We start from the raw sequence: 23,282 nt of genomic DNA, 5'->3' as shown, positions 1-23,282 counted from the left end.
CAAAAGAAAGGAGCTACGCTGTTTTGATAACATGGAGAACGGAAACCCAAACCGAAAAGCTAGATGCATAGTAGGTACACTGATAGCAATAGTAATATTTCTCATAATTACAGTAGTGACAATATCATACATAATAGGACATGAAACAGATAAAGAAACAGCAAATGTACAGCCTGTAACGACTTTGAGACCTGCTCTTGTGGGAAAGAACGAAGAGAGCAACGTTATACGTGAAAAGACGTTATTGGCAGATGAAGCTCGTAGATTACACGTAGACGAGTCACAGGGAAACTTTAGGTCAAATGCATATGCTAAACTGTTATACGAGTATATTGATGCCATGGAGGCCAAAGATTGCTACGTTTGTATGCAATTGCCGGCTTCTGTAGATGAAGGCATTAGATATCATCATCTCCCATTGACTTATGGGATAACATGTAGTTTACTGCTTAGTATATTTTATGGTAGGGAAGGATTTGAGTACTACTTTTCAAATTATGATTCGGTACTGCCTGAAGTTCCGAATTATAAGCAGATGAATAAGTGGGACTATTACAAAAAGGAGGATAGACTGGCTAAGTTCTTTCTTCCTTGGGATACACTAGATACATCATATGCACGCAGAAATAATCTAACTTGCAAAGTGTCAGAGGTTGAGAAGAAGTTCATAGGACAAGTAGATGATAGATACAGAAGACAGAAGATTCTAAAAATGTCAGGGCAATGGAAAACGGATTGGACCGAAGAAGAAAAGGCACATAAAAAGAAAGGTAGCAATGGTCCAATAGCATTGGATAGAACTCAGAAAGGAAAGTTATGTTTCACTCGAAGCAAAACGTATTACGAGAGTGTATTTGTAGGTGAAGTGAATTGTGAACATGCTTTTCGTTTAGAGTACTATACGAAAGATTTCATGAAAGGGATGCAAGCGATTCCGAATGTATATTTTGTATGTGGAAGAAGTGCCTATGTAAAACTACCTGACAATTGGTATGGTTCGTGTTACTTGGCAATTGTCTTCCCCAAAATATATCATGCAAAAGATGTAGCGATAATAGAAGGAAAGGCTTCGAGGAGAGCGAAAAGGGAAGTAGGAGATGCAGAAGTAGTAGGAGATGTATTTGGAGCGATGTTTCCTATGTTAGGTTTAATACTTAACGACGTTAAGATCAGGAGACTGGCTACAGTTGTGGATAGATTATCTGCAAGTACTGCAAGGTCATTAATATTAGTAGAAGGCGAGATGCAGTCGATTAGAGCAATGGTTCTTCAGAACCGACTTGCTTTAGATGTACTGCTAGCAAAAGAAGGCGGAGTTTGTAAGGCTTTGAAGGTTCAGGAATGTTGTACTTATATTCCTGATAATTCAAAACCACTTGAGAAAGTCATACGGAACATTACACAGATTCATCAAGAGATCGAAGATTTATCGAAAATAAATGTATGGGAAAAAGTTGGTCATGGAGTAGGAAAGGTTGGGAGTTGGTTTGTCAACCTTGGTAAAAGCATAGTATGGTATATAATAAAGCCTGTATTGATAGTATTAATTTGTATAATCACCTTATTAGGGTTTGTGAAATTGTATAAATGGTATAGATCGAACCGGTTACAACGAACAATGAGAGAGCAAGAAAGGAGATTAGCTGCTTTACAAGATCAACAGTATAAAAGTTTAAGAGCACTCGAAACGATGAAAAGAGGGAATGTTGTAACTAGTTCGGTTTAGAGATGTTATTCAAATTGCATTTAGTGATGACTCCTAAAAGTCATCAAAGGGGGGACTGAGAGAGCGCAAATTTGAATAGAAATTATGTATAGGGCATATTTACAAGCATGTTGAATAACGTAGGAATGAAACGTATATCGTAATGTGAAGTGACACTTATAGCATATAGATAACCGATGTAATCAACGTAAATATAGGAAATGTAACTGTATGCATTTTAGAACATGTATTAGATTTAGAAGGCCTGTATACGTAGTGGGCTGATATAGAGATGATGTAGAAATGCTTACGAAAATAGAACGTGCAAAGTAGAATTCATGTACGTGTAAAACTTTAAAGGGAAACCAGCGAGAGATGTAACGTGAAGAATTGCGTAGAATACATACGACGATATAGCGAATGAGAATATAAAGTTATACTCTACGTAGTTATATTCTATGTAAAATGTATTCAAGTATAATCAAGACCTTAGCTAAAATGCGAATATATAAATGTGTGTAAAGGGTTTTACTGTGTAGAAGGTTTTTGTAGGAATGTTAGAAAGGTTTAGGTCATTTGTGATTCTAACCTGACTGACCAAGAGTTCGCAGGAGTGTAGTCCGCTGTATGTAATTTAGTGGGCTTACAGGAGTCGTAAATAGCTTGATGTGAACGTGAGAGCCAAGAAGTCTAGCACTTGTTAGATTTAAGGTGACAACGCTGGACAAGGTTTATGGCCTGAACGTGATGAGAGGCGCTTAGAATTTGAAACTTGTTTTGAGAAGTCCATTCACAGGACCTCGAAGGGTCAACATCATAGTCGTAGTTTAAAGTTTTGTTGACGATGTTGACTTGTACTCAGAAAATGTCAATTATAATATTGAATGAAGTCACCGATAAGAAGATGAAGATGACATCTAAAGAAGAAAGGTCAACTTAACGGATGGCGAAAGAGATGAAGCAATGGACGAAGCTAGAAGCTGACATCATCGGGGAAAGTCCGTGGTGGGCGTCAAGGGGCGTTCCACCCACACACTGATTGTGTATTTTAGGGACAGCACCCCGGGGATAAGATAGCAATTAGCTCAGAGCGCAAGGGAGCAGTAGGCCGAGGACCCTTAGAGAGCTGATGGGTAGGCAGCAAGGGTACTGCTTCTTAAAATTTAAGTTACCTTTAGAGGCTAAGAGAGTTTGATCTTCTTTGGGAGTCAAACTGCTGACACCTTTTTAGGTTAGGAACTTGCGAAGTAGGGATGTCACATAGCATAGAGTAGGGACAGATTTAACGTGATACTTTTTCTCTTTCTGTAGATGACGCCAAGGAACCACTTCACATCGAAGCTTTAGATTGCTGATATTGGAATTGATTTGTAGTCTTTTGTATATTTTGATCCCGAGAGGATTGTAATTGCATTTCACTTTGACTTTTATATAAAACTTTCAAACTTTATCAGTTGTAAGTGGTTCTTCCGAGTGGCGTCAGTTAATGGGGTTTGTCTAAACCGATACAGGGGTTGTCTTTTACTCAATGACAGATACAAGCGGTCCAAAACAGATGAATGAGATAAGTTATTAAATTGATCATAAATTGATATCAAAATCTCATTCCCCGCACTGGCATAACACAAATTTTGCCCGGGCCTAAATTGCACCTAGGTGATTCATGTCCTTAATCTTTTGCTTTCAAAACGTGGTTGGTTTTTTACTCTTCGCCAGTAGGTTTACAAAAGTTTAGGCATTGAGTGTGCCTGTCGATCCCATCCTCATTGGCAATGTAACAATAATCCTCACACTCATCTTTGCCTGATAAGATAGTGGGTTTATTTAAGATATACAAATACAACCACGCCTTATCCACCCACCAGCTCTGGCTCAAAGTCCCAAATGCCAGAGTCTGCAACCCTGAGTCATTCAGAACATTATGAAACGTGCATTCCATATTTATATGTTTTTTGGGTTAATTTATTCGAATGTAAATGATATTTGGGCCCAATCAAATTAAAAACTGTCCGCGGATATGATTATCTTGACGTCATCTTCAAATTACATTAGTGGGATCTGAATACCGATGGATTTTCTTTTCTTCAAGAAAGGGTTTTCAGCGATTTCTCTTTCACGCATGGATGTTTTTTGAAAGCAGAAATAACTGCGTTTCAGAGCAGGATACTTAACATATAGCCGCATAATGGGCAGATGAAGAGAACAGAATGGATTAGTCAGATAGCTTGGATGGATTGGTTTTTAACCGCACACCTATGCAGTTGGGGAATGTAATCATAATTTCATACGCTCCATATTCCATATCATAAGCTGATTTTTGGAGGTCAGGTGAACTAGTATACGTTTTTCGATTAAATCACCGGTAAGGAGAATACAGGAGCCACTTTACAAGAATAGCTGATAATTAATTGTTTATAAAAGGAAAAACAGAATTAAATGTCGATGTGTAAAAGTGGCAATATTGTCCGCCTGATAGAATGCTAATCATATGCTCCCATTAAACGAAGGTCAGAAGGGAATAACATAAAAATCTATGTCACAATGATGAAGAATAGATTGCTGTTAAGCTTAACTGTACACCGATTGTGATTTAAGAGCTATATATTTTCCTCTTCTGCTCGACAATGCCTTCAAGGACTAAATATTTGAATATGCCATTGATTATTCATGAAAGCTTTATGCATTTAAACATCAGATTTCATCAAACCAATACTAGTGAAAACAGTGGCGCGATGAAATGTAAATGAATGGAATCAGATATGCGCTGTCGGTGCGATGAGGAAAACAGAGTGGAACCCGAGTTCCTGTTTTATCACAATGTTTTATCACGGGTAGTTTATATAAGCAGTTTAACGAGGGCGCCAGAAATGTCTATGTTTAATTTCTCAAGTCAAAGAAAAGGCACTTTGATTTAGAAACTGTTAATAGGTGAGCTGTGGTACTGCCGATCTTAAAATAAAATGTAGGATCAACAAAAGCCACTATGCTAATAGTATGAGCGTGGGTGCTTTTGCTTTAATGTTTAATGCCAGTGCCCAAGCAGGTACATAAACTGCTCTGGACAGATTTGACTAATACCTAATATGTTGTACCTTTTGTATTTTTAGTAGCACTGTGCTACACATGTGCCGAACCTCCGACAGGTTGGCATTGTTAGCCTCGTATTATTAACATGGGCTTCGATTGGAATTCATAGAGCATATTATCAAGGCCATTATCGCCGCTTTATCAGCAGTTTCCTGCAGATAAAAGCGGCGATAATGTATCGCCTGTCCTTGATAATATGCCCCTAGGGGCATATTACCAAGCAATAGCGATAATTATCGCTATTGCTTGGTTAGAGACAAAAATGTATCGCCGACCTGCGGCGATTTTTATCGCAGATAAACCTTGGTATTACCAAGGTTTATCGCAAATGCGGTAAAAATCGGCCCCAATGCATGAATATCGCTGAAAAGTCAGCGATATTCATGAATTAGCGAGCTAATGCTCTTAGCCATGTTCTCCACCTCCCATTGGATAACATAGCTAAGAACTGCTCAGGGCAGGTGTTAGCTTTTGGAGATATTCGCACTTAGCGCGAATATCTCCAAAAGTTGGTAATAGGAGATAGCGATGTTAGCGACTGTTTCCAATCGCTAACATCTTGGCACGCCCACTTTGCATGTCATTAGTGATAAATATCACTGACATGCAAAGTGGGGCCCAAGATGGCCGCTATCTCCTACTAGCTGTCGCTAACTGGTGTTAGCGAAAGCTAGGTAATAGGAAGATAATTTTATCTCCGCTTTCTTGGCTTTTAAAGCCAAAAAAGTGGAGATAAACCCCCTTGATAATATGCCGCTAGGTTCTTATATGAGTTAACACACAATTGTTGTGTACATATTCCTGCTGTGAAGTGAATTGTACACAAAACATACAAGTATTGTTGAATGTCTTTCCTACTGCATCAATAGTCGCAGAGCAGAGGGTGTCAGTCTCAAACGTGTTCGCCTGAGGGCGGTTTAGCGAAATGAAAATAGGATTAGTAAACACAGTTATGAGTTTCCACCTCTGCCTGACCTCTCGCTATCCAACCCAGACCTGTTCTGCTCTTAAAAGAAAAAGTATAAAAGATTTCTGTTTTGAGACTGCTTTTTAGGTCCGACCATGTGTTTGGTATCGCTCAGCATGCACCCAGATTAATACCAACCTTGTGAGCAGATTTACAAGCCCCTTGCAACAGTTTTGCACCACAGTTGCGTCACTTTCTGTGACGCGGCATAAACAATGTGCTGCGTTGCTACCCATTTACAACGTGATGCATCTAGGGAGATGTGTCACGTTGTAAAGCCCTGCGTCACATACCTGCATCAGGTATAATGTATGCAGGGTGGGTGTTCCCACGCAGGAAAGCCTCGTAGAAGTGAGTTAGTGAAATCTACAAGATTTCACGGCTCTACTTCTAGGAAGCCTTTGCGTTAACACCTTATGCCTGCTTGAAGCAGGTGTAAGGAGTGACGCAGTATAATAAGTATAGGCCTCAACATGCATTGCTGGAGTTGCGCCATGCATGTGACACGGGTTCCGCAATGCATTACATTTGCACAAATAGATGCGTCAGAATTTCTGACGCATCTGTTAATCCTTTTGCCATGATGAGCTGTGTTGTAAATTCGGCGCATCAATGGTGGCGCAAGGGTATCGCAGGGAAACTGACGCATCTCTACAGATGTGTCAGTTTCTTGTAACTCTGCCCTTTTATATTTTTAGAAAGCACAGATTAATGATTTAAAAGAATCTGTTTATTATTCTATATATTTATTTACTTTTGAGGTTTTATTTACTGAGTGCCTGGCTCTTTGCAGTGAAAGAATACTGTACCTGGGTGGACGTGGAAGGGAGTTGCCCTTGACCTTTGGTCATTGCACTGCTCCCCCTGCCTAGCTCCACAAGACTGGGACTCTGCTCCTCCTCCCAAATCTTCCTGTTCGATCCTACAGCCGGAGGACCACTCACCATAGCTCCCAGAGAACCTTGCCTGATAAATGGATTTTTTTTGGTTAGTAGTTATCGGTTCATCCTCTGATTTTTTTATTTTGTATTTACACACATTTTTTTCCACTGGTCTTTGGTTTGTTGTTCTTCACCAGACTGCTTTGGCCACCCAACCTGCTCCCCCCATTTACCCGCTCTCCATCCTCTAGCCTCCCTAACACCCCCTCCCATCTCCCACGACTACTTAAGGCGGCCACTGCACGGCTCTAGTGGGTAACCCTTGATCTTTTGTGCTGTTCCTCCTGCCTAACTCCACTAGACTGGTACTCTGCTTGTAGTTCCAAAGTCACCTCTGTAATATCCTGCAGTGGGAGAACCACTCACCCTGGCAGATTCCAGTCTTCAGAGGAGCTAGGTGGAAATTTCAACGTAGAGAGCATTGCTGTAATCGCGACGGCTGGTGACAAGGGCTTGTTCTACACTGGACAGCTTTGTCCACCTGCCCACTCCCAGTGTTTCCCACTCCCCACCCTCCCACCTCCCTGATAGCCACTCCTACCTCCCAGGACTACTTACAGAGGCTGCTGCACAGCTCTAGTGAGTAACCAGTGACCATTGAGGTTTCTGAGGTTGGGGAATCTGGGTCCGTTGGGGAGGTCCAGGATGAGTCTGGCTGCAGTGTTCTGTATAGTCTGGAGTCTTAAGTGGAGACATTCTGACATATAGAGCATTGCCGTAGTTGAGGCGGCTGGTGACAAGGGCCTGCGTGGCAGTCTTTCTGGTGTTGACTGGAATCCATCTGAAGATTCTGCAAAGCATGCCAAGGATGAGGAAGCAGGAGGAGGCAACTGTGTTGACTTGTCGTTTCATGGATATTTAGCTGTTGAGGATGATACCAAGGTTGCATGCATGGTCTATTGGTGTGGGTGTTGATCTGAGTTCTGCTGGTCACCAGCTGTTCTCCCATATGGAAGTCTTCTTCTCAAAGATCACTGACGGTGCACCAAATGCAAGCCCATCTACTCCCATCCATGCCTGGACTGTGCCAAACACCAGGAACCCTGGTCTGCCCACCATACCCTAGTACTTCACCAAGCAGCACCTGGCCCTGGACCCGTGCACTGAAACAACAGCTGCTTCACGTCCTCTCTGTGATCAACCAAAGGACACTTCACATGCTGCCGCTGCTGCTTCTCCTGCTAGACCGATCCACCACTGGACCCCGAGCTGCTTCCGCTCAGAAGACTAGGAACAGCCAAAAAAGGCTCCAATGCATCCTGCTCAATGCTCCCTATGCAAACACGAAACATAAATCTGGGACACCATCACCACCCTCTCACCTGACTTTGCCTTCATCACCAAAATGTGGCTCAACCCCTCCTCAAACCATGAAATTGCCACTGCCATTACCGACTGCTACAAGATGATACACCAAGACCACAACAACAAACAAGGCGGGCGCATCGCCATAATCTTCAAGAAAACAATCAAATTCACCTTCACCATTGATGACCCAACATCTCTCATGAAACACCTCAATTTCTGACTACAGACCGATGCTAAGACCATGATTAAAAGGCACCCTTGCATACAGACCTCCAGGACCAAGACCAGCTTTCTGTAACGCCATCTCCAACTATATCACCTCTCTAGCCATCGACTCTGCCACTACATCTTGCTTGGCAATTCAATTTGCACTTTGCTGGCCCCAATGATACCAACTCCATCACTTTCCTGGAGAACTTTACCAACATTAGCCTCACCCAACTGGTCGCCGAACCCTTGCACAATGCCGTACACACATTTGACTCCATTTTTTTCCTCCAGCAACAGAATTAAATTCAGCCACATCACAGAACTCATCGGGACCAACCACACCATTGTTCACTTCACCATCTCGGATGCACAGCATACCATCGCCAAGCACCACAGCTCCTCCAGTCGGAGTGGGGGCAAGGTAACTGGTACTCAGTAGACACAGACCCTCTGCACTACTAAACCTGAAGTTTCAGCAAACCTTGACCAGGTTATCCAGAATTTTCCTGCCTGGATCACCAAATGCATCGATAGACTCGAGACCAGCAAAATACATCAAAACCTCAAAATAAGCCAGCTGGTACACCCCAGAACCCCCAAGTGCAACTACTACTGACTCTAGAAGCGATTATGCGTCACCAAGTACCCCTCAAGCAGTGGCTCACAAAGCAAACTACCACCTGCGGATCAAAGAAGTAAAGAGAGCAGCCATCACTGCCCGCATAGATACCACGGTCAACCACTGTGATTGTTTGCCCCCTCATTCCCCTTTGCCTCTGTAACCTGTGATTGTTTTCCCCCTCGTTCCCCTTTACCTCTGTAACCTGTGATTGTTTTCCCCCTCGCTCCCCCTTGGCCTTCTGTGCCCCCCGTTTCCCGCCTCTCCCTCTGCTTCCTGCCACTGCTCCCTGCGGCCCGCCCCCGCTGTTCCCATTTGCCACCCCGCTCATGCCTCCCAGCTGCTCCTCCCTCCCTCAGCCCCTCATATGGAGGCCGCACGGTGGTAAAGGGAGCGACCCTTGACCCTGTCACCAGGTAGGTCGCCCCCCTAGCCACCGCGTGGTGCTCTCTGCTGTGTGCTGTTGCTGCGCTCTGACCGCTGTTGGTCCTTCGTTTTTTCCTTGGCAACTTGTGCCTGTGTTTTAGTCGTTTTCCCCCTCGTTCCCCTTTGCCTTCTGTAACCCGTGATTGTTTTCCCCCTCGTTCCCCTTTACCTCTGTAACCTGTGATTGTTTTCCCCCTCGTTCCCCTTTGCCTTCTGTAACCTGTGATTGTTTGCCCCCTCGTTCCTCTTTGCCTCTGTAACCTGTGATTGTTTTCCCCCTCGTCCCCCTTTACCTCTGTAACCTGTGATTGTTTTCCCCCTCGTTCCCCTTTGCCTTCTGTAACCTGTGATTGTTTTCCCCCTCGCTCCCCCATGGCCTTCTGTGCCCCCCCCCCGCTTCACGTCTCGCCCTCTGCTTCCCGCCGCTGCTCCCTGCAGCCCACCCCCCGCCGTTCTCATTCACCACCCCGCTCCCGCCTCCCAGCTGCTCCTCCCTCCCTCAGCCCCTCATATGGAGGCCGAACGGCGAACACACAGCGTTCACGCGCAGCGGGCGCGCCGATTGTGCTCCAAAGGCACGCCAAAGGCAAGCCCGTCTGCGCCCGTCCACGCCTGGACAGCGCCAGGACCCCTGGTCCTTGACGATGCCAGCGCACCTGATGGACCTACAACGCCGCCACCCTACACGCACTCAACGCCGGCCGGAACCCCGCCTTAACCTGCCAAGTCTGCAAATTCACCTGCCTCCGAACCTTCACCGCACCCGCCAAGCCGAGCACCAACAACAACCACCTCAAGTGCATCCTGCTTAACACCCGCTCCGTCCACAAGAACGCCGTCGAACTCTGGAACCTCCTCGACACAACCTCACCAGACGTTGCCTTCCTCACGGAAACCTGGATGAACGCCTCCTCAGCCCTGACATCACCATAGCCATACCGGATGGCTACAAGATCACCCGGAGGGACCGCGTCAACCAAACCGGAGGAGGCATCGCCATAGTCCACAGAAACATCATCCGTGTCATGACCAACTCCGACGATATACTCACCGCCGCCGAACACCTTCACTTCCAGATCCACACAGACCCCAAGACCACCCTCAGAGGCACCCTCATCTACAGACCCCCGGGACCACGCACACAATTCAGCGAAGCCGTCGCAGACTTCGTCAGTCCATATGCCCTGACCTCCACAGACTACATCCTGTAAATGTAAATGTAAATGTGTGTGTCTTGTAAAGCGCACTGCTACCCGGAGGCGTTCTGGCGCTATAGACCGCTGGGGAACCTGTCCTAGCTTTCCCTGTGAGATTTTCCCTCCTGGGTATCTCCAAGGTGAAACCAGGCATCCCCAGCGTTTGTGGGGGGCTGTTGTGGAGATGAGGCAAGCTAATGCCCAGAGTTGCCGAGTGTGATCCCCGATTAGAGTAGGCACCGAGGCGAGAATTATCGAGTCCGCTGACCCTGGTTCACGACCCTGTCGCGTCGGGAATTGAACCCTGGTCCCTCTGCTTCCGGGTCTGCCGCCTCTAACCAGTGAGCCACACCACTCCACCTGGGGGACCTCAACTTCCACCTGGAGAACAACAAGGACTGCAACACCACCGCCCTGCTGGACAACCTCGCCAACCTCGGACTGAAGCAACTAGTGAACACCCCCACCCACTACGCTTGACCCCGTCTTCTCCTCCAGCAAGCACATCTCCTTCAGCCACTCTACCGGACTACACTGGACAGATCACAGCTGCGTCCACTTAAACTTCAGGAGAACCACGACCCACCACCACCCGCAAGAGGTTCCCCGCAGAAGATGGAGCAAGATCACTGCCGACCAGCTCACCACCTCCCTCAGCAAGAACCTGCCTACCAACACGACGGACCCCGACGAAGCAGCCCGCAACCTCACACAGTGGCTCACCGACTGCGTCGATGAACTCGCACCACTGAAGAATCCTCCCAGCAGACCCGGCAGCAGGAAAGCCTCGTGGTTTACCAACAACCTCAAAAAGTCCAAGAAAACCTGCCGCACCCTCGAGAAAGCCTGGCGCCACGACCAGACAGCAGAGAACATGACAGCCCTCAAGAACGCCACCCGCAAACACCACAGCTGATCCACACCACCAAGAAGACTACATTCAGAGAACAACTGGACAACAACACCCACAACAGCAAGGAACTCTTCTGCATCGTCAAAGAGCTCTACAACCCCAGCGCCTGCAACAACAACATCACACCCCCGCAAGACCTCTGCGACTCGCCGACATACACAACAGCTTCGGCACATTGACACGCACCCAACCACCGAACCAGTGCCCCCACCACCACCCTCTGCACCTGGACCCCTGTCAGCACCTAAGACACCACCCGCATGATGAACACCATCCACTCCGGCTCCCCAACCGACCCCTGCCCACACCACATCTTCAACAAAGCCGACTCCATCATCGCACCCCAGCTCCGCAACATCATCAACAGCTCCTTCGCATCCGCCACCTTCCCGGAGAGCTGGAAACATGCCGAGCTGAGCGCCCTTCTCAAGAAATCCACCGCAGACCCCACGGACCTGAAGAACTTCCGCCCCATCTCGCTCCTCCCCTTTCCAGCCAAAGTCATCGAGAAGACCGTCAACAGACAACTCTCCGCCTTCCTCGAGACCAACGGATCCCTCGACCCCTCACAGTCTAGTTTCCGAGCAAACCACAGCACTGAGACCGCCCTCATTGCAGCCACCGATGACATCAGGTCCCTGCTCGACAACGGGGAAACGGCTGCCCTCATCCTCCTTGACCAATCAGCAGCCTTCGACACCATATGCCACCGCACCCTGATACAACGCCTCAGCAACACCGGAATCCAAGGAGCGGCACTGGAGTGGATCAACGTGTTCCTCGCCGGATAAACTCAGAGAGTCCGCCTCCCCCCGCTCCGATCCGCGGCCACTGAAGTCATCTGCAGCGTCCTGCAAGGATCCTCACTCAGCCTCACCCTCTTCAATATCTACATGAGCCCCCTCGCAGTCATTGCCCGCCAACACACCCTCAACATCATCTCCTACGCCGACGACACCCAACTGATTCTCTCCCTCACCAATGACACCGCCACCACCAGAGCCAACCTCCAGGAAGGAATGAGAGACGTCTCAGAATGGATGAAGATCAGCCATCTGAAACTAAACTCAGACAAGACAGAATTCCTCATCCTCGGACCATCTCCCTCCGCCTTGGACGACTCCTGGTGGCCCCCTGCCCTGGGCAGCGCACCCAAGCCTACGGACCACGCATGCAACCTGGGCTTCATCCTGGACTTCTCCCTCACGATGACCAAGCAAGTCAACGCCGTCTCATCATCCTGTTTTAACACCCTGCGCATGCTCCGAAAGATCTTCCGATGGATCCCCACCGAAAACAGGAAGACGGTCACCCAGGCCCTCGTCACCAGCCGCCTGGACTACGGGAACATCCTCTACGCTGGAACCACAGCCAAACTCCAGAAAAGACTCCAGTGCATCCAGAACGCCTCAGCACAACTCATCCTGGACATCCCTCGCCGCAGCTACATCACTGCCCACCTGAAAGACCTTAACTGGCTCCCCGTCAACAAGAGGATCACGTTCAGACTCCTCACCCACGCACACAAGGCTATCCACGACAGGGGCCCGAAGTACCTCAACAGCCGCCTCACATTCTACACACCCCTCAGCCAGCTCCGATCACCCAGCCTCGCCCTCGCTTCTGTCCCACGTTTTCGGAAATCCATTGTCGGAGGAAGATCCTTCTCCTACCTGGCAGCGAAGACATGGAACTCCCTCCCCACTCACCTACGGCTGACCCTGGACCATCTCTCCTTCAGGAAACAACTCAAGACCTGGCTGTTCGAGCAGTAGCGACCCCCCCAGCGCCTTGAGACCCTTACGGGTGAGTATCGCGCTTTATAAATTTTACTGATTTGATTTGATTTGATTTCATCAATCTGGATATTATCGTCAATATCCTTTTGCATCATAAGCACAGCATTAGTATCTTGAATTGTTATTTTCTGTTTGGGAATGAGGATATTGACACAATAGGAGCAGCAAGTTGGGAGACATTGTATGCAGAGGCAACATGTAAAGAAGATATCGGCCACCACAGCCAAGAAAAAGAGGATCTTCCAACCCCAGGATGTTAGCGTGTTCCAAATCCACTACAACAGCGCCCAAGTACCTACTTCTTGGTGTATTTTAGCCTATATTTTATGTAATTTCTGTATAGATGAATAAACATTGGGAGTATGATCAGGTATATAAACACAACAGCTGCTGCCAATGATGCGACAGGCCCCTCCCCTATCTGCAAGTATAACGTCTAGCACCATCCGGTTTTGCAAAGTGACTAATCTCGTAGGCTGGAGCTCAGTAGTGATATTTGTCATTATACCCTCAGTTGTATTGATAACCCCTTCAACAACTCCTGTTAACTGACAAACTTGAAGGCTATTAGCCATGGGGCTCCAAAAAAGTAGGAGGCCCTTACACAGCGTCTCCAAATTGTTGTGCGATTGTGTCTGTCTGATCTATATCCTGTGTGTCAACAACCCTTTTGGCTCAGATCAGAACGGTACTTCTACATTGCAGCCAATGGTTTTTATGATAATTTGATGGTGCAACATATACAGGGGGAAGAAGGAAAGAGAGATAACATGTACCTGACCATCCCCTCGGGAGCCAGATGTGAGCGTGTGACCCACAGACAAAATAGACATTAAGGGGCAGGATCAAAGGTGGACTATTAGTCGTATTCAGCTTGTAGGTGAAGTTACATTTACTCTCCCCCACTTTATCTCCCCAGTCACCTGGACACAAAAGCTAGCTGTCGTATTGACCACTGACACAGGTATTAGCTTATCTTTAGTAATATTTTGAATTCAGAAGGATTGAAAGTACTCAGAAGTGTTAAACCATTGGAAATCAGCTATTTCCATGCAAAACCAGGCATTATACTTTACTCTTTGGTACGTTTTAAAACATGACTTTGACTACAGTGTCCCTAAAGTCCCTTCTCCTGCTGGTCCTAGGGGGGTAAACTCTTGATAGAAGTGTAAATATTCATTTGCAGTGTGAGAATCAATGGACGTCATACCCAGAATAGAAAGTTGATATTGGAAATACACCAGTCAAAACAATTCCTGCCAACCCTCACAGCTGCCAGTTTATGACAGTGGAATTGACAATAAATTATCGCTCTTATGAGTGACCGAAGGGAGCAACCCATAAACCCAACAATTAGTCGTATTCTACACATTATGAGCATGATGCAACATGTGTATAAATACATTGTTGGTGTAGGACTGCCTATGCGCTTCTTTGTGTGGGGCTAGAGTAACAAAAATGGGTTCAGGGGGAGTGGTAGTAGTACCTACCAAGGAATGTACAGGAAATTTCTCCTCTAGAAACTATGAATAATCCAAATATTGTCGCTAGTGCAATCACAACAATTAGTATGTATACTATTTTACTGTTTGTCGACCAACCCCTTATTAAACGCAGTGGGGAAAATGGCTGTTCCTCCTCAGTAATATGCCGACCAAAGGGATGCATGATCTATCAAGGAGGGAAATGTAAGGATCCGGATGTGGTTTCCGCAGGAGTGCCAGGAGCCGACGATAACCCCAACCCTTCCCCCTTCACCACTCGTGCCTATCAAACACTATGACACAAGGGTGATATGGAGGGAAAGGAGGGAACAAAACAAGGAAAGTAGGGGGAGACAAAACACTGGACTCTTTGGACACTGCTCTCTTCTGCTTCTTTCGGAAGATTAAGCTACAAGGAATAATGGGTTAATACAACAACAGTCAACCCACAACCCCCCAATGTCAATACATAAACCACCTTTTACCTGAGAGCACAAGAGTGTGTCAAATGAAAGCAACTAGGACATCTTCTGGAAACCCACATGTGACCGTGGAACTATGGATATCCAATATGGCCTAGATTTGAGGGATGTGAGATATTACCTCTGGTTATGACATTGGTAAGTACCTATATAGCGGTATGAGTGTACTTCTTACCTAACTAGAAACACCTCTGGGCGAAAGGTCTTGTATAGTAAAAAGGTCGGGGTCACAGAAGTAGTTGTCTGGAGGGCAAGAAATACATACATAAACACCAAAAAAATATATAAAAAGAACACGATGTAAATATAGTGCGCTACAAGCGCTTTACCGGTTCTTCTTGTCCCAGTACTGTGATGTATGCCAGAATCCGGGAAGTCCAGAGAACGAACAAATAATAAGGGCAATAAAGGGGAAAAAGGAATATCGCTAGGCGGACCACAAAGCCCACAATGCCACGCAACACTCCTCACCACTGAATCCGCAAATACCGGCCGTTCGGCGGGACCTTAGTCCGGCCCAACGACGAGACAAGAAACAGGGCAAAGAACACTACAGAGACACCGGGGTAAGACAGTCGGCACTAAGCGAGTGGACAACTGAGAAGTAGCACCCAAGTTATAATGGACACGTGGGTCTAATGGGAATGCGGCAGAAATCCTTCCGTGTTACCCCTGAGGAGAATGTAGTGAATGACAACTCTCGGCGGGAGGAGAACAGGAAGGGATATGCTTCACCAAGGAATCAGGAAAGCGGCAGCAAAATACAGGAATAGCCTCTTGGAAGCCCGGGTGATCGGTATGCAGGGCTCGACAAATCTAAAAAATCTTACTTGACCTGCAGGTCGCTTGAGTAGACTTTTCTACTCGACCTAACAGCTATGCACTCGACCCACAAATTGATCGCATAATGGACTTTTTTCAAAACATTTGCAGCACCAACAACCCAGGAAAACGTTGGCCAAGCAAATTAACTGCAAATGTTATTAAGTTATCACCCATTTACCTCTCTGTGTATCAAAGTGCTGTGGTGAACGTTTCTGCGAACATACATGGCAAAAAAATACCTTATAAATTTCCTTTGTACCTTCAGATAATAACTGACTAAGTTCGGACGTTTATAAAAGTGCAAGTATAGAAACCCTACGGTGCAACACAGCCAAATCAAACTCTCCACATGCGCTTCATCCGGGAAAAGGCAAGCGAACCTTTCTTAAACAGTGAGTTTATATGGCCACAGCACGGACAGTCCTGTAAACAAATTGCACATGGTCTGGCTTAACAACGTAGCTTTGACCAGGCAATTAGAGTGAGCATTAATAGAGAGGGACTTTGGCTCTGCCCAAATGTTGAGAGCCAATTGTCTGAGTACATGTTTTCAGAACATGTGCATCCAAAAAAAAGTTATTTTGCTCTACAGTGATCATTTTTGTTTTCTTATGCAGCAGCCTGAGATTGCATTTTCAAGGGCACAATTTAGGACTTGCTTGACAGTGCAACTGTCATTTCTTACTACACCAATGTCATTCTAATTCGTTGCTTCCACAATAATACAAATCATTCCCATGCTAATTTACACGTAACGCTTTTCATTTTCAACTGTAACATGCACAATATCGAATCTTATTAAGACCGAAGGGGATAAAAATTCAGTTGCAGCGTACTAAGCTAATTACACAGATCACCAACTGAAATGTGGATGAGGCATTGCATAACCCAAAACCAGAGAGGATTGTACATAGCATCTAATAATTAAGACAACGAAACGAACCAAGGAAAAACCGTGAAATAAAGGAAGTTGCTACCCATTCAGTTCAGAAAGTGGCAACACGTTTGAAAGAGTAGTTTACCTCGTGTAAATGTCAACGTTTTAAATTTCACTCGTTTCACTTCTATCGAGTGGCCCTGTCTTTCCACAACGACCGTGCTGGCATCTAGTGGAAATTGTAATTATGTCTGAAGCTATCTGTATTGCAGCCTAAATACTTTTACAAAAGTGAAGCATTTTCCAATCGACCTCACAAATAGGGCTGCAACATGTCACACCGAAGAACAAAAAAATTTTTTTGATAAACATATCACATGACAGCCCGCTCCTTGTGAACAAGGGAGGTATCTGGAACTGCAGCAGTTGCAAGTGAGGCTGGAGACAAATACATATGTTTTCCACATGAACATTGCTTTCTCGAATTTTCACATTAATAATTCCAAGAATGTCGAATCCATACTAGTCTACGTCGAAAAAACATGCCCTGCAGTCTTTATAATTCTCTCAAGGATCACAAAAAGGCTTGTTTCACATTTCGGGTGGAATTGTCCTGTCTACACCCATCCGTCTTTGTTCAGCCTCCTCTATTCCCTCTCCATTAATTGAAGCTCCTTCCTATTTTTCACTAAAATGTCTTTACCAATTCCGCTATACAGGTTCTCGAATACCTCCTCCCCTCCTTTCTGACACACTTGTACCTCTTAAACTGCCAATACAGCTTTACAGTTTACCTCTATACCGGAGTACTAAACCTCTACCCCTAAATGTATCCTCGTACATCTATCCTACCACCAGTGGCATGAGCCGTTCCTTGTAATGACGACGGCTCACACGTGTGTACATGAACATGCTACCAACCGCCCGGCACGCGCACCAGTCCCTAAGGCGGCGCCAAGTGCAGCCTCACTTGGTGCTAAATGAAAACCCAGAGGAAAACAGCAAACAAAGCATTTTGTAAGGGTTGCACAAACAACATGTCAGCTTATTATTTTCTATTTACGCCGGTTCTCACTGACTCAAGCTAAGGTGTCCACGTCTTCGAAAGAGAATCTATATAACCAAATAATGTGTACATATTATGCCTCTTTTTTTATTCTACGACATGTATATGGCACAAGGGCTGTGGCGCGCCGTTCACCTTCAGCAAAGCACCTGTCACACCAACTGCAGCTTTCCCGCCCCCACAAGATGAGTGACCATCTTTATTACCCCGAATTACAAGTCAGTGGGAGGGGAAGTCGTGGCATTATTAATAGGCAGGATGCCCATATAGCGACCAAATTATTCACAGGCAGCTTCGAGGAGCAGACCATTCTCGTAGGCCTTGGGGAGTGGTAATTACAGGACTGGGAAAGTGACACATGACGGATCAGTCAGCTCAGCTCAGCCTCGTTTCATGAAAATAAATTTAACCGCAAGTTGTCGAAACTGACTCACCTCTGCCAAATCGCCCTGCACTCTGTCCTGAGTCCCGACTCCACAGAGGAGAGCGCGTGGTGGCGTGCTACATCATTGCTGCACTTTAAGCAGCACAGCGCGGGGGCAGGCCAGGGCCGTCATTGGTAGTGCTTTCGCGTGCTACAAGATTGACGGCCCTGGCACCCAAACAATAGGCAGCGCACCACAACACCACCACCACCACCAAGTTAGGTGGTGCGTGCATGATGCATGCTGCCCCCTAAAGCCTCTCAGAGCGCACCGCACCACCTGCACTCCTATCGTGCTGCCACCTAGAGCCTTCACATGCTACTGCACACTGCCAGATAGCACTCGCCAGGCCGGTCAAGTAGGCCTTGAAACTGACTCGACCTTCACAAAATTCACTCGCATTTGCGAGCGGGCGAGTACATTTCTCAAGCCCTGGTATGTTTCGTGTTACTGTGACCCCGAGCCAGGACAAAACAAATAAACAAAGTGCACGGCAAAGGAAAGCCAAGCCTTGGATCAAAGACGAGTCCAAGAACAGATGAGGGTGTGTAACCGGAAAGGGCTTAGCGGATGTGACAACTCAGCAGAGAAGAAACTAGAGCGCAAAGCGCTGAGCGCCCGGGGAAGCGAGCTTAAGTTCCGGCTCGGACCCCTCGCGCATGCGCATTATGGGGAGGCCATTTTGGATTGGTCTCTGTAGTTCTTCCTTCGGTTCCACGGAAGCTAGGCAGGCGTGACAGGAAATGCAACAAAAACGATAATAAAGGTAAGTTTTTCTTGTGTCCGTCAGAGTCTCACTGGTACAGGCTCCTATTGTTCATCAATACGTTGGCGCTCTTGAGCACAGGCGGTGGAGTTTGCTCTGTCCTAAGCTCGTGCTGTCCCACGTCGATCATGATAATGTAGCCCAAAGGGATACCTTTTGAGCCATCATGTCCAATGCTCAAAACAATGCTCAAGTCTCACATTACGCTAAACCTATTCCGTTGGTACTATGGGAAAGTACACCAGACTTTCACAGTCCATCCCTATATAATCTGACTTCTCTTTTTGTGCACCGTTCCGCAACAGAGGACGCAAATTGTACCTGGCAGCTCCAGGCACTGTTGGATCAACAAACAGCGGCTCCTTAATAGCTCGTATTTCTGGAGTGACCAATGCATTCAATACTTCATCATTTTCCTCATATGTTTTGGTCCAGGTTAACCTTGCATCACTAAAAGGAACGAACGGGGTACCAGCTAGCATTCGGAGTCCCTGACTCCCTCCTTCACCCATTTGTCATAGGGCAGAGGAATAGGGACCTTGCGGCAATGGCTGACATGTTCCCAGTTCTTCCCGTCAGTGATTTTAAGAGGATAAGATGACCTGTTCCGATCCCTTCCATCGTCGCTTCAAACTCTTCTTCCGCTGGAAGTTCCTAACGATCATGTAATAACCAGGTTGGATATCGTGTCCGGGACTCTCTGGTTTAGCTGGAAGGGCTTCCCAGACCTTTTGGTGAATAGAATACAAACTTTCAGTTAACTGACAAAGATAGTCTATCAACAATGGATACTCAATATAGGACAATCTACGAGGGCGCTTGACGCCCCAGGCATTTGTCGGACGACCTCGTATGGTGACAATTCTGTCCTAGAATGTGCTGTTGTTCTTATTGACAAAAGTCCTGATTGGTAAACCATCTGGCCACTGTAACCCTCTGGTCTGCTGAATTCTAGCAAACTTTAGTTTACCATTGCACTTCTCAACCCAACCTCCTGACTGTGGGTTATTAGCAGCATGACATTTTTGTTTGATACTCAAGCCATCACAAGTCAGCTGTACTACCTTAGCATTAAAATGACTTCTGTTATCACTCCAGATCAAATGAGGCAAACCAAAACGAGTAAAGAACTCCTTCAGGAGTACCTTTGCAGTTGTAACAGCTGCATTGTCCTTAGTGGGATAGGCCTCAATCCATTTACTGAAAGCACAGACAACCACCAACACATACTTCAAATTATTACACCTGTCTAGTTCTATGTAGTCCATCTGGAGGACCTCAAAGGGGAAAGTAAGTGGTGCAAAATTACCGGGTGTTGTAGGGGTACCTTTTTCAGGATTGTGCATCATGCATACCATACAATATTTCACTAAATGCGCATCTGTTTTAGAAATGTTGTCATTCAGACACACAGGGTCTAACAACTTGCAAATACCTTTAGGGCTGATATGGTTGGGCCATAGGCCTTTGTGACCACAGGAAGAACATATGCATCTGGCAACATTAATCTCTGTTGCCCTGACTTATCAATCCAACATCCCTCATTGTTCAATTGTGCTGTACTTTCTTGCCATATTGCTAGTTCTTCTACTGTGGCCTCACTTTGTATCTCCTTCACATTCTCAAGTGTATCCTCAAACATGGTAACTTAAGGCACCCATCTAGCGGGGCCTGCTACAAACATTCTGTTAATTTTAGTCCGTGCCATTTCCTTAGCTGTTGTCTCTATGTACATCATCAGTAACTTTCCCATGGGCGCTATACTTCACTATTGCCAACTTCTTAGGGAGTATCAAAGCAGACCAAAGATTCACTATAAGGTGACCATGTAGGATCTTTGCACCATGGGAAGTAAGGAACTCTCTCTCAGCCCAGAGTTGCGCAAAATTGTGCGCGACCCCAAAGGCATACTGGCTGTCAGTATAAATATTGACAACCAGCCCCTCGCTCAATTCACAAGCTCGAATAGGAGCGGCTAACTCAGCTGCTTGGGTTGACTGTTAAGGGACTCGTGATGTCTCTATGACTGTTTGCAATGTGGGTTAGCATAAGCAGCAGTTGTAGTGCCATTTGGTAATTTGAAACAAGAGCCATCAACATGTAGTTCCCCTTGTGGGTCAGATAAGGAAACATCAGTCAAGTCTACCTGCCCTTTTGTCTCTTCCTCTGTCCGGAATATACAATCATGTTGCTCAATTTCATCATTTTCAGAAGAGAGGGACAGTAACGTGGCTGGATTCAGAGTGGTACATCTTTTGATCATGATGTTTTGGCGAACAATGTTAATTCATAACCTGTGAGACGTGCACTGGTGAGGTGTTGTGCTTTACTCTTATTCAAAAGTGTATCCACAGCATGAGATACCATGCCTGTGAAATCAGTATCAAGCATGAGTACAGCTGATTGTCGTATCGAGACAGCCACAGCCGCGACCTCTCTTAGAAAGCTCGGGAGGGCTCTTGCGACAGGGTCAAGAACAGCAGAGAAATAAGCACACAGCCATTGCTTATCTCCAAATTGTTGTGTTAAAACAGAAAGCGCACAACTAGCTGTCTCGTGGACGCACAACGCAAATGGCTTATCATAGTTGGGAGTGTCAAGCACAGGAGGCAAACAAAGCACAGCTCAATTGCTCAAAAGACTGCTGACATTCAGGCATCCAAGGAAGGGGCTCATGCACATCTTTAGTGGTTAGAACAAGCAAGGGTTTGGTTAGTAAGGAGTAGTTAGGTATCCACTTCCTGCAGTAGGAAGTGATACCTACAAAAAGGCGCACATCTTTCTGAGTCTGTTGGATGGGCATTTTAACAATGGTACTGATGTGCTCAGGAGCCAATCTCCTATCCTCCTTCCTGACCTAAATAGGTGACCCCCTGCCGACAATACTGAAATTTGGAAAGGGAAACTTTATGTCTGTGCTGCCAAATGCAACAACAATTTAACTGTACTGTCCCTGCAACCTTGTTCTGTGTCAGAAGCGATGAGAAGGTCATCAACATACTAAAACAATACATTATCTGTGGGAAGCTTAAGCGAATCCAATTGGGTCTTTAAAGCTTGACTATAGATACTTGGACTCTCAGTATAGCCCTGAGAAGCTTGATAGAATCTAAAGCTTCTGCCAGCCCGGTGTAAAACCAAACAAATACTTGCTGTCTGGATGGATAAGAGATGGATAGGAACACTGAAGAATGCATTTTTCAAGTCAATGACAGAAATTAATTTGGCAGTGGAAGGAATCATTGTCAAAAGAGTGGTAATGTCAGGGACCACAGGAAATTGGGGAACCACTATTTTATTTATTTCATTCAAATCAATCACAAAACTATAAACATCTTCATGATCATCAAAGGAACCCAAAGGTGTCCTTTTAAGAATGGGTAGAATAGGACTATTACAAATATTTGCAGTTGTGTCATCAACCATACCTTTCTCAATCAAATTCTGTACAATTTGCAATAAGCCTCACTCTCCTGCCTGCAAGATTTTATACTGAGGTATATGAGGCAAAATAGCTTTGTTTTTAACTTGGATCAAAACCAACGGTATCTGTAACAGTCCCACATCTGGGTCGCCTGTTGCCCACAAAGTGGGTGGCATTACTTTAAATTCAACAGGAAGGGGTGCATCTTTGGACAGACACTGTTTAGCGCGTACCAAATCCAGACCTATTGTCATTTAAACACCTGCCGGGGAGCAATAAATCGTAGCATGCAATTTCTTCAACAAATCAAAACCCATCACATTTTCTCCACAATTAAATGTCAATAAGAATGGCGAATCCACAGTGAAAGGACCAGTAGTCAATGCAAGAGGTCTTGAAATGGGGCTTACAACCGGCACACCAGAGAAACCTACCAAAACATTATTATGGCCTGACAGAGCCGCTTCAGGGACCAAAGAATGAGCAATATAACTGTTAGTTGTACCTGATCCACCAAAAAATCCTTAGCCGAGCCATGCAAATCCGCAGTAATGTAAGGACCGCACTGATCTACAGGTATCGGAACTGGTCCCTCACTCTGTCCCTGGCTGTCCTAGCTATAAGACATTCCTGTTACCTCATCTGTGTCATAATCACCATGATAGTACTTGACATAAACACCATGATAGCACTGTCTGCTCTAGGGTCATCAAAAAAATGATTATCAGAATGACCCTGTGAGGCTGCAGCATGTTGAAGCCT

Source organism: Lissotriton vulgaris, chromosome 8 (genome assembly GCF_964263255.1).
Source record: "Lissotriton vulgaris chromosome 8, aLisVul1.2, whole genome shotgun sequence".
Lineage (NCBI taxonomy): Eukaryota > Metazoa > Chordata > Amphibia > Caudata > Salamandridae > Lissotriton > Lissotriton vulgaris.
This window is presented reverse-complemented; position numbering follows the sequence as displayed.